This window comes from Ictidomys tridecemlineatus, chromosome 3 (assembly GCF_052094955.1).
Source record: "Ictidomys tridecemlineatus isolate mIctTri1 chromosome 3, mIctTri1.hap1, whole genome shotgun sequence".
NCBI lineage: Eukaryota > Metazoa > Chordata > Mammalia > Rodentia > Sciuridae > Ictidomys > Ictidomys tridecemlineatus.
The window spans coordinates 130,248,214-130,260,631 of record NC_135479.1 but is presented as its reverse complement, the minus strand read 5'-3'; the positions used below and the strand labels follow the sequence as shown (position 1 = coordinate 130,260,631).

The 12,418-nt window shown below is 34.2% G+C and overlaps 1 protein-coding gene across 4 annotated transcripts in view; it reads right to left on the bottom strand.

Moving 5' to 3' along the window:
- The window catches only part of Vps8 (VPS8 subunit of CORVET complex), a 256,842-nt gene that overhangs the window by 31,367 nt on the left and 213,057 nt on the right, over positions 1-12,418 (bottom strand). Inside the window, exon 45 of one of the 4 annotated variants that reach the window (XR_013436694.1) lies at positions 1,833-1,878. The exons of the other annotated variants lie outside the window; for them this stretch is intronic. The gene's annotated coding sequence lies outside the window, so the exon portion shown is untranslated. The remainder of the gene's footprint in view (positions 1-1,832; positions 1,879-12,418) is intronic. 4 annotated transcript variants of the gene reach the window in all.

The following is a 12,418-nucleotide window of genomic DNA, read 5'->3' as shown; positions in this document are numbered from 1 at the left end:
AATCTGGTGCAATTGAGATAAAACAGATATTTTCACAAGAATGATGAATAGATTTTATGTTAAGTCCCATCAAAATTTTTCTAGAGATCAAAAAGTCAGTTGTTTGCCAAGATAAAAATATGATTAGGGTAAGAGAAATGGAACAGATGGCTCAAATTGGTTTTAATCAAATGGTGAGAAACTAAATAGATATAGAGCCTTGCTGATATTGTTAATCAACTGATGTAATAAGCAATGGCAGCATTTCTTGCAGAGGTCAGTAAAAAGGAATGAACACTTGATAAAATAATGTAAATGCACCTCAAATAATTATGCTGAGTGAAAGAAGTCAGAGAACAAAGCACATGTTTTATAATTCCATGTATCTTAAATTCTAGAAAATGCTAACTATGTGACAGAAAGCTACTCGGTGATTGCCAAGGAACTGAGTAAATTTTGGTGATGGCAGATAAGGCTATTATCTTGATTGTCATAAATAATTCATGGATGTGTGTTTTTATCAAATTTGTACTTTGTTTATGTATAGTTTATATCAATTATTACCTCAAAAAAGCACTTAAAAAATTTATGGAATTTTCTAAGTGGTTGGAAAGAAATTTATAGAGGACTTTGGGGTTTATATTTTGCCCCTGGAGCCTCAATTTCTCTCTCTGCTTCCCTGCTGCCTTGAGCTGAGCAACTTTTCCTCTCTGTGCTTCTCCACCATAATGTTTCTGCACTGGAGCCAGTAGCCCAAGGATTGAATCCTCTGAAACCAAAGCCCATGTCCCCAGACCCAACAGTAACCTCATAGACTCTAGGCCTACTGCCCCCCAGGGAACATAGCCTTGGGAACACTGCAGAAAACCAATACCTCAATCAACACTGAATCAAAAAGAGAATGCAAGCCACATGTGTCGTTTTAAATTTGCTAGTGGCCACATTCAGAAGAAAAGGAACCCAGATGGAGAAACTAAGGCATGGGAGACCACCCACAAAGTCACTTTGAGGAGCCAAGAGTGGAAGCTATGATCAGTAGGCCCCAAGCATGGAGTCAAGATTCAGTTAAACAGGGTTGGGGATATGGCTTAGTTGATAGAGTGCTTGCCTTGCATGCACAAGGCCCCAAGTTCAATCCCCAGCACCACAAAAAAAAAAAAAAAAAAAGATTCAGTTAAACACGAAGGCACAATAACAAGAAGAAAGAAGAAAAAGAAGTTATGCAGATAGTATGCTGGAGAGAAAACAACAAGCATGCCAAGCATGCTCGCTAAATGCACTTTCCTCAAAACTTTGTCAACAGCATTCAAGGACAATGTTAATGAATGATAGCAAGGAGCCCAGCATACAGTAGGTGCTTGATAAGTACTAGTTTTTCTCAAGCTATATAGTTTGAATTTCTATGAACAAGTGTTTTTCATTCATATGTGGTCAATCTTTAGTGTAGCACCTAAAACACTTTCAAATCATTTTTAAAAAGATGTCTATTTTAAATAAAGAAAGAAATGTTTCATGGTTCAGACAGAATGGGCAAACAATATTTTGGAGAGATGTGTAAGCAAACACTATAAAATAAAATTTGTGTTTTCTCAAAAAAAAAAAAGGAAATTTAGAGCTTTACATGCTATGTTGGAAAATAAGGAAGGCTGAAAAGAAGGGCCTACACTTCCAATTTGAGAAACTAGAAATACAAGATCAAAATAAAACCAAACTAAGTAGAAGGAAGAAAATAATACAGAGCTAAAATCAAACAGAGAATATTAACAAAGCCAAAGGTTGTTTCTTTGAAAAGATCAGTGAAATTGATCACAAGTTAAATGAAAAGGACACATTCCTTAAAAAACAGAACTTACAAAACTGGACCCAAGATGACACCAAAAATATGAACAATCTTCTTATCTATTAAAGAAATTGAATTTGTTATATCTTCCCACAGTGAAATTTCCAAGTCCACTTGGAATTCTAGCAAATATTAAGCATGTAGAAACTAATGTATGAAATTAGAACAGCCACTTTTTAATTAACAAGAAAAATATAATTATTACTGTCAGTACTTCAATAGCTATTAGACATGATATGTCTAGAATGATGAAGAGGGGTATAAGGACTCAGCAACTGCTCTCAAGATCTCAGGCTTTTTCCAACTCAGGTCTAATTATGAATCAGAAGATGAAGATGTTTCCTCTTACTGTCACATCACCATTCAGGTAGGACCAGGTTGCAGGCTTTTTCACTTTTCACTGACTTTAAGAATAACTTCAGAAAACATACCTCAGCTGAAGGATCAAAACTGCTGGCTTTTCAGACTGCTCTTTCAGATTTAGCAGGTCTGCAAAAATTAGACTTGACAGTCCTTGCTGTAACATACCATGACACTAGTACTCTGGAATTCTCTCCAGATGTGTGATGTAGCTAGCAAAAAGTGATCCAATTTTAACTCCTGCTATGCTCGTTTTGAAAATGGAGAAAATAGATTTTCAAAGCAAAGTAGATATTTAAGCTTAAAAAAATGACCTCATGAAAGAATCTGCAGACTTTTTAAAACAAGCCAAGAAATAGATTTAGTGGTGGACAATTTATCTGAGAAGGCTGTTCTCTGGAGATTAAGTCAGAGAGTGTTTGATGTGGCAACAGAAATGGTTCAGTATCCCTCATGAAAGGTCTTATTTTTCATTTAACAGGATTCCTTCTGGAAATGCTTTAGGCAGTACAGCTTAAAAGAGATACTTTAAATCCAGGTGTGCAGACACTAGGTCTGGGGATATGGATGCTATACTGAGCTATGGCCTTAATAATGCTGAACTTCTGTGATCTTTGTTAATAAAATGATTCCTGATTTAAGCAACCTGAGCTGAAGTTTAAAAGCAATAGGAATGCCTTCCTTATCATTTTGCTTTTAAAAAATTCTCTCTCTCTCTCTTTTTTTTTTTGCAGTTCTGGGGACTGAACCAGGTCTGGCATATGCAAGGGAAGCACTCCACCACTGACCTATACCCTCAGTGCTTTTTTTTTTTTTAAAAAAAATAGCCTTATTTTTCTGATTACAAAAGGGATACATGGGCACTGATGGAAAGTTAGAAAATACAAAAGAGCCGATGTGATTCTGCAATTTGTATTTGGGGTAAAAATGGGAGTTCATAACCCAATTGAGTCAAATGTATGAAAGATGATATATCATGAGCTTTGTAATGTTTTGAACAACCAATAAAAAAAATACAAAAGAGCAAACAATGCAAATAAAAACCACAATCCAACCATGGAGCTAGAACTACTATTAACATTTGGAATCACACTGTTTTTTGATCTTTTCATGTTGTAGGTTATGTGTATTTATTTAGCCATCCCAGTATTTTTCTATAATGGATTTTTCATGATGAAGAGAGGTATAAGGACTGCTCTAAAGATCTCAGGCTTCTGATGATTACAAAGCAATTCATTCATTGTATAAACATACTATAACTAATTTACCTAACAATATGCTGTTGGAACATTTTGGTTGTTTTCTATTTTTTTTTTAATTATTCAAAAGGTTGTCATAGTATCCTTGTATGTAACACTTGGACACAAGATTTATTATTTACATTGGACAGTTTCTTATAAGCTGCTGCATCAAAGGGGTATAAACATTTAGAAATTTCTGTCACCAGTTCTTCTCCTAACAAGAAGGTCCACAAATGTTTTTCCTATAATTCTGAAATCCCAAAAAAGCTCTGAATCTTAAAGGATTGCTCTAAAAAAAAAACCTCTGGCACCAAAAGTCATCTGGCAACAAACCCTGACCTGAGCTGAAGTGAGGCTATGTATAGCCTTTATCTCACATGAGCATTTGAGTGTGGGATGCTGCCCAAGTCCACACACAGACTGTTATATAATGTACAATACCAGCACCATATTGCCCTTCTTTTAGCACTTTAAAAACGTCAATTGGCCTGTTTTCCTAAATGAGAAGTCAGCCATCATTCTTATTGATGTTTTATCCAGTTTGACTATGACTGTGGTTTTCTTTATATTTATGCTTATAGAGTTTTTTTTTCCCCCCTATGGATTCATGTTTTTCAGAAAATTTGAGAAAATACCAGACTTTATCAGGTCAAACTTCCCAAGTCTCCTTCTTTTTCTTGTTTCCTCATCATGTTTTAAAATTCCAAACATGCACACAATACAAACTTGATATTGTTTCATAGGTCACTAAGAGTTCTTCACTCTTTTACAATTCTTTTGTCTCCATGTTTTTTTTAATAGTAAATTCTATTGAACTGTCTTCAAATTTAGTAATAATGTTTTTTCTCAGTGTTCTCTGAGATGTTGACATACTACAAAATTTTGTTTTATCTCTAGAATTCATTTTTTTGTTTTTTTATGTAAATTTTTAAAATTTATATATGAAGTAGAATGCATTACAATTCTTATTACATACATAGAGCACAATTTTTCATATCTCTGGTGTTATACATAGTATATTCACACCAATTCGTGTCTTCATACATGTACTTTGGATAGTAATGATCATCACATTCCACCATCATTAATTACCCCATGCCCTCCCTTCCCCTCCAACCCCTCTGCTCTATCTAGAATTGTCCATTCCTCTCATGCTCCCACACCCTATCCCACTATGAATCAGCCTCATTCGGCATTTGTTTTTTGGGGATTGGCTAACTTCATTTAGCATTATCTTCTCTAACTCCATCCATTTACTTGCAAAGGCTGTAATTTTATTCTCTTTTATTGCTGAGTAATATTCCATTGTGTATACATGCCACATTTTTTATCCATTCATCTATAATTTTTACTTCATAGTTTTATTTCATAGATTGTATTTCCATGCTGACAGTTCCCCATGTGTTTAATCATCTTGGTCATCTCTTCCTCCAGATCTTTTAAGATATTTATAATTGCCATTTAAAATTTTTTTTTTAGATGTTGATGGACCTTTATTTTATTCATTTATTTATACCTGGTGCGGAGAATTGAACCCAGTGCCTCACACATGCTAGGCAAGCGTTGTACCACTGAGCCCCAGACCCGGCCCTTTATAATTGACATTTTAAAGTCCTTAATTACCAGTCCCAACATCTGAGTCATTCATAGGTCTGCTTCTACTGATGCTTTTTCTTTTTATTTTAGATTATATTTTCTTTCTTATCATTGATCCTATCATAGTTTAGGCTTTGACTGTATTAGAGAGCATTGGTTTTATTTTGCCCTTAGTTTTGGAGAAGGCTTATTCTTAAATTATAGCTTTTCTGTAGTTTCAACACAAAATCTGAAATATGTATCAAAGTATTGAACATAAGAGGATTTACATTCAAAACTCAGCACCAGGCAGCTGCTGAAATCTCTGCTCAGTTCTTTAGTCCTCCTGATGTTGCTTTCTAATAGGTTTCTTGGAGCACTGTGTTTGTATATTTTAGAATGCTAAAGAGAATTTGAGGCTCCATATTCTTTTTGCGATCTGCCTCCCTCAATTTATAGCTAGTCTTGACCAAGAATGCTACTTTCTGCTTCATCTCTTCCTCAGTATTCCAAGGCAAACCAAGAAGGACTCTAGGGAAAAGCTAGACATCTAGGTTAAATGCAGACATCCCTTCAGTTGCTTTCCTTCTTTCAAGGTTTATGTTTTCTACAGTTTCTGTCTATTTCTGGTTGCTTTCTATGTTTTCATATGTTGTTCAGAGCTTATAATTCATTGCAGGAATCATCCAATACAGACTGCTCTGCCATTACTAGAACTGGAACTCTGTTACATGTCTCCAAATTTTTTTTTTCTGGTACTCTCCCTACTGCTGCTTCTTCAAATTACAAGTACATTTAGCCACCTGAAGTTATTCATTGATGCTCTACTCATTTCAGTATTTTTTCTCTCTGTGTTTGATTTGAGATAGTCTGTACTGCTATACATTAAAGTTCTCTAATTATTTCTTCTGAAATCCCATTCTGCTATTAATCTCATCCAGTATATTCTTTATTTCAGACATTAAAATTTTAGCCTCTAGATGTTCCATTAACTTTTTCTAACTTTCATATCTCTGTTCAACAAGTTCAGTATTTTTATCACTCCTTAAAATACAGAACACAAAAATAATGACTTTAAATGTCCTTGTCTACTAATTCTATTATCTGTGTCATTTCTGGGTCAGTTTCAACAAATTTTTCTTGCTCTCCATTATCTTATAGTTTCTTCCTTCCTAGCATGCCTGGTAATTTTTTAAACTTATTTTTTATCTCTAGGTGGACAGAATATCTTTATTCTACATTTATGTGGTGCTGAGGATTGAACCCAGTGTCTCATGCATGCCAGGCAAATACTCTACCACTGAGCCACAATCCCAGCCCCGCCTGGTAATTTTTGATCAAATGCCTGACATTGTAAATTCTATCTTGATGGGTGTTAGATATATTTTAAATTCTTAGTATGTCCTTGAGCTTTGTTCTGGGATGTAGTTAAGATACTTTGAAATAGTTTGACCTTTTTAGGTTTTGCTTTTAAGTTTTATTGGATCAAAGCAATAGTAAGTCTAGGGTTATTTCCCCTACTACCATCACTGAGGTTAAAATTTTACTTAGTTCTTATTCTATCCTGTGAATTATAATGCAGGGAGGAAAAGGCATTACTATTATTCCTAGCTCTATGTGAGTTTGGGACACTGTTCCGTCTAATCCTTTTGGATGGTATGCTTTGTAACCTCAGTAGTTTTCTCACATAAATGGCTCAGTACTCAAGTACTCCAAGTTGCCTTCTGTAGATTTTTGGAGTTGCTTTCTCTCATTCCCTCTCTCTCCTGCCGAATACTCTGTCCTGGGAACCCAGTCACCTTGGCTTTCTTGGACTCCTAACTCCATCTCCTTAACTCAGAGAGTCTAATGCGCTGTTTCAGTTACCCCTTTGAGTCATGCAGTAATTCAAAGACAACCGTAGGTTGTATGTCATTTGTTTGTGGTTTCTCAGGTGTCACTATCTTCTTTTGTCTGATGTCCAATGTCATAAGAACTATTGTATTTTATTCATTATTTCCAAGAAACTCCTAATGTATCTTATTCAGAAGTGCAAGTCTCTATATTATCTTTGTAAAATCCAAAACATTCTGAATTCTGAGATGTACCTGGCTTAAGTGAACTTGGCAATCCCACAAGTAGTGTAGAAAAATGTCTGTTCTCTCAAACTCTTATTATCTTAGTCTGTTTTCTGCTACTATGACAGGCTACCACAGACTGGGTAAACTATGTACAAAAGAAGTTAATTTGGCTCATGGTTCTTGAGGCTGAAAAGTCTAAGATGAATGTCACATTGGTGACAGCCTTGTGTTGTGTTACAACATGGTAGAGGGCATCCCATGGTGAGAGTAAGGGAGAGTGCTACCTAGCTCAGGTCTTTTTCCTAATAAGATCATGGGGACTTCATCTCATGACCTCATCTAATCCTAACTTCCTCCCTGAAAACCCCACCTCCAAATACGATTAACATGTGAATCTAGGGGTTAAGTTTCTAACATATTGACTTTTTCAAACCGTTGCACTTACAAATATAAATATATTTATATTTGTAATATATATATTTATGTTTATATAGTTATATTTTAATGTGTGTCCATTTAATGTATGCTTTTAAAAATTTGCCAGTTGAGTACATGTTGCTATTTTAACATGCAGTTCTTTGATAACTGGTAAAATATTTTTTCACATTTAACTGTTTACCAGAATTTTTTATGTCCCTGGTTTTTATTTCCATCAGTCTTAGTTCCACATAAAGAAGGAAAGCACTTACTTGGTACTAATGTCATCCCTAGGTCTCTTGGACACAGGAAGATGTATAGATTTAAAGCATTAAGCATCTGATTATTAAACACTTCTGAAGAAGAGGTAAGGGGTGGATAGGTACTATAGATATGACTGTCTATACATTTTCCACAATCATATCCCTCCCTTTGTTTTAAACTCTTCAACGTTTCGTACAAAGAATAAAAACTGAATCCTTTACTCAGGTCTTGTCTACCTACCTCTTCAATCTCATTCTTTCAGTCAGTATGCTATGTTTCAGTCACTGATTTTTCTTTCTTTCTTTTTTTCAGATAAAATCTTGCTATGTTACCCAGGCTGGTCTTAAACTCCTAGGTTCAAGAGATATTCCTGCCTCAGTCTCCCAAGTAGCTGGGACTGCATGTGTGTACCCCTGCACCCAGAGTAGTCACTAACTTTTTTTCAGGTCCTGGAACAAATCATTCTCCTCTGCAGATCCTTTGTGATTGTTCTTTTGTTGTCTGAAATGTTGTTCATGTGGCCAGTACCTTTGTATCCCCTGGTTCTGGGCTTAAAGGGTGTCTCTTATAGACATTCCCTGGTCATTTCATCCAAAGCAGGTTTACCTCATGTTACTCTCCTCATAACATTCTATTCTTTCCCCTCACTTCAATTATTTACCTATCACAACTCAAAATTATATATTTGATACAATGTTTGCATATTTAATTATTATCTAGCCCCCTTTTTTGTGGGTAAGGTAAATAATGAGGGGAACTATTTTTTGTTGTTGTTTACCAATGTATACTCAAGAGAGTACCAAGAAGGGTGTTTGACCCAAGGTAGGAATATGATAAATACTGGCTAATGTAATGAATCACTTAATACGTGTAATGATAACAAGATTGCTAGAAAATGGGCTAAAGTCTGTTCCCCAAATTTCATTAAGATTACCAATAATCTCTATGAACTTCTGAGACATATTAATCTTCATGTAATTTGTAACTTTAATTTTGAAGGTATCTTTCTGAGACATGTTGCTATTACAAAACAATGAAATCTCATCTTTTAGTATTTATTTTGAATTTACCCTTTCTGTAACAGGGAGCTAATTAACTCTTTAAAAGGGGGCTGGGGATGTAGCTCAGTAATAAAGTACCCCTTGGGTTCAATCTCCAGTACTGCAAAACAAAAACAAAACTTTAGTGAATTTGACATAAATAATAAAAATAACTTTTCAAGTCGCATGAAATTGATAAAACCATCAGAAAAAGAAAAAATATGGACACAACAAGGAATTAATATCAGTGTTACTATTTCATGTAAACCAAATCTGTAATTTTAGTGGGAATTCAAAATAAATCTGCAATGTATTAATAAAAAATTATGACTAGTGAATGAATATAAACTACTGCATAATTACTTGGAAGTTGTAAAAACTTCTGACATTATTTACAAATTTAACTCAGAAAACAAAACATTTTTAGAAAATGCTCAGGAATATCATTTAATTCTCTTCTTTTGTAATTATTAAAGAACAAGTGGGTAGCTATATATTTAGTTCCAGTTTGTGTCCTCCTCACACATTTTATCTTTTAGTGAAAAAATGAAAACCACTCTGATAATTTTAGATGCTTCTAGATCTATACTAATAAAGGCTGACTTCACACAATATATTTTAAAGCTAATAGTGTCAAATGCTCTTGGTTTTTAAAACTTTAAAAGAAATAACAGCTTGAAAGTTTCTGGTACAATAGTATGTTAGATTACCTGTTATCAAGAACTTCAAACATTGTTAATAATAATGCTTAAATTGAAATTAGTGAATCTTATTTTTTAAAATTTTATCAAGCTGATTAGTGAGCAATAATCACTGTTTTAAAAAACTTAATAGTAAGCTAATTTCTTCTAATGTTAATCAATGAAAATTAAGATGGTTATTTGCGACTGTGAAAGTAATAAAGGATAATTAAAGATGAAATTTAAATTATTTGATTAATATTAGTGAATAACATTTGTTGAGAAAATATAATGGAATATTGAGTATTTCTGCTGAAATTCATTTCTCCTGTTTATTTCACCTGTGGGCAATATGTAGAGAAAGCAAAAAAAGAATCAGATACAATGATTTTCAGGTCTATTCTGTATGTCTGAAAAGTTTCAGCCTGAGCTGCTATAAGCCTTAGGAGTTAGGAAAAAAAAGTCATTTGGGTCATTTATCTTATTTGTAAAAATAAAAGTCTTTATTCCAGAGGAAAGCAGGCTTTCTAGGGAATAACTCCCATTATGCCCATGTGAATTTGCTGGCAGGCAACTAATATGTCAGAGTTACTAGTTTACATAATGACCAGAGATGATAAAAGAAGTGAGACAGAATTACAAAAGAAAGACTGTATCTCTCATGACCACAGTTTTGAGGGTGACTGTTGCATCATTTTTAGCTGCAGTCAGAAGCTGAAGACCATTATCTCAAGTTTTGGAAAAGGATGAAAAAAGAGCTATTTGATAGAAGGATCATGTTACAAAGGCAGTGAGATGCTTCAAATGCATCCACTATCTTCTGGATATAGAGAGCAACAGGTGGAAACTAACTGGCTGTGCCAGCTGGACTTCTGAGTCAGTGGGGCCTCCCGATTGTCTCCTTCATATACTGTGTAGAAACTTAACCTGGGATGATAGATTTTCAAAGGAAATTAAGAGAACAAAGTAAAACTTTCCTGTAATAAAGTTTAATGTAAGCCATCATACCAAAGAAATAGTATTTCTCTTTTCAAATTAACAATGTAAAACTTTGATAGTTTCATACAATGTTGAGAAATCGTCAATAGGAAATGGATATATTTTTAAAATCAACTTTAATACGTTTTAAATAATAAAAGTAGTGCAGAGCTTGTAGCAGGAAAACTGGGAGCAATGATGGTTCTCCAAACTTGAGTTCAAGTATCAGCCCTCCATCCCTAAATTACATGTTTTCTCAGTTGTAAAATAGGCAACATATTAACTTATAAAGTTGGTGTGAAGTACAACACAATAAAAATATCTAATACATGTGTTTGATACATTTGATTTCCCTTTCTTTCTTGGGTTACCAATCTACTACATCTTATAATATCTGATGCAAGAAAATCAAGTGAGATAGACAGCTAGTGGAAAATTTAAGAAAAATTTTAAGTTTTCCTTCTAGCTCATATACCATTATAGATTTGATTTTTTTTCTTTTCTTTTGGGGGAGTGGGGAGGAAGGGGTCCTGGGGATTGAATGGAGAGCTTTGTACAAGCCTACCACACAGCAAAATCCCTAAATTTGATCTTAATAAAATTTCCTGAACAATGGAAAAGTTGGCTTATCTCTGTTCTGAGAGTAGGAGAACCTCAAAAACAAAGTTAACACTGATATACATACTCAATTTAAAAATAATTTCTGCTTTCTAGATGTGCTTAGAGAAGACAGGAGGAAAGTCATTAAAACAGATTATTTTCTTTCTTCACTGCATGAGGTGTAGGGAGTGAGAAGAGGGCAATGTCTATAGTGTAAATGAGTTTTAAATTCAACACTTACTTATAAAAAAATTCTCAGCAAGACATGAAATAAAAAGGCATTTCCTAATTGTGATATGAATGTTACATACAAAAAGCTCACAGTTAAAATTACACTCAATGGTGAAAAATTAAATACTTCCCCTCTAAGATATGGAAAAAGGCAAGGATGTCTACTTTTACCACTCATTTACTGAAGGCCAATGCAAGAAATCAAGAAAAAGAAAAGGCATAAAATTGGAAAGGAAGAAATAAAATACTCTTTCTTTGCATATGACAAATTGTTTACATAGAAAATTACAAAGATTTTATAAAAACATATTAGTATTAATATGTTATCTTAATGAAGTCATTAGTCACTGGATATAAGGTTAATATACAAAATTCACTATTTCTTTATACTAGCAATAAATAATTAGAAACTGAAATGTTAAACAGTAAAATACGTACTAGCACCAAAAGTAATTAAATGCATATAAAATGTGTAGAATTTACATGGTACAAACTACAGAACACTGATGAAATAAATTTTAAAAAAAATTGTAGAAATTGAAAGATATACCATGTTCATGAACTAGAAGACTCTCTAGCAGTCAGAGAAATGCAAATCAAAACCACCCTAAGATACCATCTCACTCCAGTAAGATTGGCAGCCATTATGAAGTCAAACAACAACAAGTGCTGGTGAGGATGTGAGGAAAAGGGTACACTTATACATTGCTGGTGGGACTGCAAATTGGTGCGGCCAATTTGGAAAGCAGTATGGAGATTCCTGGGAAAGCTGGGAATGGAACCACTATTTGACCCAGCTATTGCCCTTCTCGGACTATTCCATGAAGACCTTAAACGAGCGTACTATAGGGATACTGCTACATCGATGTTCATAGCAGCACAATTCACAATAGCTAGACTGTGGAACCAACCCAGATGCCCTTCAATAGATGAATGGATAAAAAAAAGTGGCATTTATACACAATGGAGTATTACTCTGCACTAAAAAATGACAAAATCATGGAATTTTCAGGGAAATGGATGGCACTAGAGCAGATTATGCTAAGTGAAGCTAGCCAATCCCTAAAAAACAAATGCCAAATGTCATCTTTGATATAAGGAGAGCAATTAAGAACAGAATAGGGAGGAAGAGCATGAGAAGATCACCATTAAA